The sequence below is a fragment of the Medicago sativa genome, chromosome 3, assembly GCF_051527215.1.
Source record: "Medicago sativa cultivar Bolivia chromosome 3, Bolivia_mono, whole genome shotgun sequence".
Classification (NCBI taxonomy): domain Eukaryota; kingdom Viridiplantae; phylum Streptophyta; class Magnoliopsida; order Fabales; family Fabaceae; genus Medicago; species Medicago sativa.
Genome location: NC_140751.1, coordinates 18207817 through 18212688, shown reverse-complemented (window position 1 = coordinate 18212688; position 4872 = coordinate 18207817). Strand labels below are relative to the sequence as shown.

At 38.8% G+C, this 4872-nt stretch overlaps 1 long non-coding RNA gene across 1 annotated transcript; it reads left to right on the top strand.

Moving 5' to 3' along the window:
• Window positions 1–220: 220 nt before the first annotated feature.
• Window positions 221–2541, top strand: LOC146936177 (uncharacterized). Its single transcript, XR_015033136.1, has 2 exons — window positions 221–275; window positions 2242–2541. It is a non-coding gene; the product is annotated as an uncharacterized LOC146936177 (long non-coding RNA).
• The last annotated feature ends 2331 nt before the right edge of the window (window positions 2542–4872 follow it).

The window sequence follows — 4872 nt, the reverse complement described above, 5'->3', positions numbered from 1 at the left end:
TTGTATTTTACCGGTAAGTGAGTAGTAACATTTTTGAGGTTGAATTAGAAATGGGTTAGGCCCATTAAGATTTGTGAGATGAGCCCATTAAGTGAGCCTTTATAAACTAATGTTGGTGAGAAGAGATAGGGTTACAACATTTTCATTTCATTTCATTGGAGAGGAGAAGAGATAGAAACTAGAGAGAGGAGCAAGAACAAGGGTTAAAGGCAAGAGGCAGATTCACCATCTAGGAGCTAAATTGAAGCTTGAATTAAGGATTCTTGGTGTTAGAGGTAAGGGGGTTAGTCTTTACTCATAATCACTTAGTTGTAGCTTCTACCCTAATTCTTTACTTAAGTGCTTATTTGAATAATTGATTATTGTGGAATTAATTGGTAAATTCGTGTTTGTGTTTTGATGCAATGTTTGGGTATGTAAATGGAATGATAATTGAGTTGTTGATGATGAAATTGCAAGCTTAAATCATGTACATATGTATGCTTTGTGTTTTGCCCAAAAATTGATTGTTGTTGTTGTTGTTGAGAGATGTTGTTGTTGATGAATTATTGATGAATTTATGATTGGTTGTTGTTGTTGTTGAATGATGGTGAGATCACGATTATATGATGTAGTTGTTGTTGTGCTATGATGTTCTCATCAATTTATGCTTTGGGTGTTGGCGAAAGTATTGTTGTGATTGAATTGTAGTGATTTTACAACTTTTGTGAAAATGGGTTGAAAATGAAGAAGTTTGATTTTGATGATGTTGAATGAGTTAAGGAAGATTGTTAGAATGGTTAGGATGGTATGATTTTCTGTTTTAATCACTTGGCTTTGGAGAGAAATCATTTTGGAAAGAAAATGGGTTTTTGGTTAAAAGTCATTTTAAGAGCTTTTACAAAATAAGTCATTTTGGGATGAGTTTGATTAAGTTGTTTTAATGTTGAAATGTCAAGTTTTCAAGTGTGGTTTGTACGGTCTAAGTGTTAGGAATACATTGGCGAAAACGGAACTGAAATCGGATTCGAAAACAAGATTTTATGCACGAAAACGTAAAAATGCATTTTGCTGTACTGGTGGAATGACACGACCGTGTGTCTGGATGACACGACCGTGTCAGAGTCTCCTGTAAGGGATGACACGACCGTGTGTCCTGATGACACGACCGTGTCAGTTCTGCAGAATCCCAAAACATTGTTTTTTCGTATTTTTGTGTACTTTTAAGCATGCCGATGGATTCCAAACACCTAGCCTAATTCAATCAATTTATAATTAAGCTTCTAGGAGTATCATAGCTTGGATCTAACTTGGTTTTGTTTTTGAAATGAATTGGTTTTGCAAAATGATGCCAAGAGACGAACTTCGTGATTTTTGGGAATTCTTCATGTGTGGCCGATGAAATGCTTATGTATCCTCTACTGCACCTATAAGAAACTTGTGAGAATACATGGCATAGGCAATAGAGCTTGTAGAGTTGGTTTTGGTTCATAAATTCTATTATTTTTAAAAGGTGACTTTTGGAGACGAACTTAGTAGAAATGAATCTTGAAGGACTAAAGTCTTATGAATCTTTTGTGAATGGTCACATATGATTACATAATTGTGTTTGAATGATTGTGGAAGGTTGAGAATGATGTTTATCATAAATTGTTGTGTTATTCCATTTTACTTGATTTATGTGATGTAAATGGAAACGAATTGTAAATTGATGATGATGAATGTGGATGAACCTTATGTGAGCTATGATTGTTGAATGTATGGGCATGATTCTTGATAATGCAATGTTGTTGAGTTGTTGAAATGTAAAAGGAGGTGTACTTTTACATTGTTTTGATAGATGTTATGTTGGAGTTGTGCATTATCGAGTCATTGCTATATGTCCATGCATCATATCATGTTGTTGTTATTGTTGAAATGTAAAAGGAGGTGTACTTTTACATAGTAAGAGGAGGTGTACTCTTACTTGGATGTTTTTGTTGCATCCATTGTTGTTGATTTGGTACCACATGCATATATGTGTCAAGTCTAGGCGCATTGCATAAATTGAATTGTCAGATGATTGTTTTTGAGATTTATAATGATGGGTGGTAAGTGTATACTTGTATTGCTTGTATGATTGAATGATTGATGTTGAACATTCATGCAAATACTTGTGAACTCTTTTACAATTATACATCTGTCTATTATAGTTTGATTATGATTAATGTAATACTTACCCCCAGTGGTTTCGACCGCCTACCTGTCTGTATGGATGGGTAGACGTTGTGCAGGACTAGACGCTTGGTGAGTTTGCTTGTTGGATGTTTGGACGACGGGAGCTTTCTCCGTTGTCGTGTCAGTGTCGTAGTATCTAGGCTCTGATTAGGCTTAGCGTCTATTTGTTGTTTTGGATTCTGTTGCTATGTTGTTGCTATTGTCCACTTGTCGGATTTGAAGTATTTTCATTTGAGGATTTATTGACCATGGCATGTATATGTTGAAGTTTATGATTTGAATTCCGCTGAGATCGTTGAGATATTATATATATGCACGATATTGTTGGGTTTGTTTTGAGACGTAGCATCTATTTCTAGAATATTTCTGATGTATTCGCGCGTTTTACCGCTTAATAGAAATAGGGTGTTACAAGTTGGTATCAGAGCCGTGGTCGGTCTTGTCCAGACCAAAAACCGTTGAATTTCCTGTTTGTATGCGACATGTACGGAAGTACTGTCGGTACTTGTTGTGTTGTTCCGTTCTGTTAGGTGGGTTTGAGCGTAGTGGGGGAGAAGCAGGTTGTTTCAGGTTCGTTGGGTCTGGCAAGGGAAGGTATCTTTGGCTGCGGAGGCTCAGTTTGTTGTGGTTTGTGTTAAGGTTCATGTTGATTTTGAGTTGGATCTTGTGTGTCTTCCGTTGCAGCATATGGACGTTATTTTTGGTATGGATTGGATGTTGACTTTTGGTGTTAACATTAATTGTTTGACCAAGAGTGTGACGTTTTCTAAGTCGGTAGCTGAGGAAGGTAGAAGGTTCTTGACCGCGGAGCAAGTGAAGAAGTCTTTGGATGGTGAAGCTTGTGTATTCATGATGTTTGCTTCCTTGAAGGAGAGTAGTGAGAAAGGAGTTGGTGATTTGCCGGTAGTGCAAGAGTTTCCAGAAGTTTTTCCGGACGACATTACCGAGTTACCGCCGGAGAGGGAAGTTGAGTTTGCAATTGATTTGGTGCCTGGAACGAGTCCTATTTCGATTGCGCCGTATCGGATGTCTGCATCAGAGTTGGGAGAGTTGAAGAAGCAGTTGGAAGAGTTGTTGGAGAAACAGTTTATCAGGCCAAGTGTTTCGCCGTGGGGAGCTCCTGTGTTGTTGGTTAAGAAGAAAGATGGAAGCATGAGGTTGTGTGTGGATTATCGGCAGTTGAACAAGGTGACAATCAAGAATCGGTATCCGTTTCTGAGGATTGATGATTTGATGGATCAGTTGGTTGGTGCAAAAGTGTTTAGCAAGATTGATTTGAGATCAGGATATCATCAGATTAGAGTAAAGGTGGAAGATATATCCAAAACTGCGTTCAGAACGAGGTATGGGCACTATGAGTATTCTGTGATGCCATTTGGAGTATCTAATGCGCCAGGTGTCTTCATGGAATATATGAATAGGATATTCCATCCTTTTCTGGACCGTTTTGTGGTGGTGTTTATAGATGATATTTTGGTGTATTCGAAGTCCGAAGAAGAGCATGTCGAGCATTTGAGGATGGTGTTGGGAGTTTTGAAGGAGAATAAGTTGTTTGCTAAGTTGTCAAAGTGTGAGTTTTGGTTGCGGGAAGTGAGTTTCCTTGGTCATGTGATTTCTAAAGGTGGCATTGCGGTGGATCCGTCGAAGGTTGATGCAGTGTTGCAATGGGAATCACCTAAGTCTGTTTTTGAAGTTAGAAGCTTTCTTGGATTGGCAGGTTATTATCGGAGGTTCATTGAAGGATTCTCTAAGTTGGCGTTGCCATTGACGCAGTTGACTCGGAAAGGACAAGCTTATGTTTGGGATGCTAAGTGTGAGAAAAGTTTCCAAGAGTTGAAGAAGAGGTTGACTTCAGCTCCAGTGTTGATTTTGCCGAATCCGAAGGAATCGTTTGTTGTGTATTGTGATGCTTCTAAGATGGGTCTTGGTGGTGTGCTTATGCAGAATCGTCAGGTGGTGGCTTATGCTTCAAGGCAGTTGAAAGTGCATGAGAAGAATTATCCGACTCATGATTTGGAATTGGCGGCCGTTGTGTATGTGTTGAAAATTTGGAGGCATTATCTGTATGGTTCTAAGTTTGAAGTGTTCAGTGATCATAAGAGTTTGAAGTATTTGTTTGACCAGAAGGAGTTGAATATGAGGCAGAGGAGATGGTTGGAGTATCTTAAGGATTTTGATTTCCAGTTGAGCTATCATCCTGGAAAGGCCAATGTTGTTGCTGATGCTTTGAGTAGGAAGTCGTTGCATATGTCTGCTTTGATGGTAAAAGAGTTGGAGTTGATTGAGCAGTTCCGAGATTTGAGTTTGGTTAGTGAATTGACACCGGATGGTGTGAGGTTGGGAATGTTGAAGTTGACAAGTAATATTTTGGAAGAGATTAAGGACGGTCAGAAGGAAGATTTGGAACTTGTAGATCGTGTAGTGTTGGTTAATCAAGGTAAAGGTGGGGACTTCAGATTGGGTGAGAACGGTGTTTTGATGTTTCGTGATCGTGTTTGTGTACCGAGAGTTCTTGAGCTTAAGAGGCAGATTTTTGAAGAAGGTCACAGAAGTAGTTTGAGTATTCACCCAGGAGCGACTAAGATGTATCAAGATTTGAAGAGGTTGTTTTGGTGGCCTGGAATGAAGAAAGAGATCGCAGAGTTTGTGTATGCTTGTTTGGTGTGTCAGAAGTCT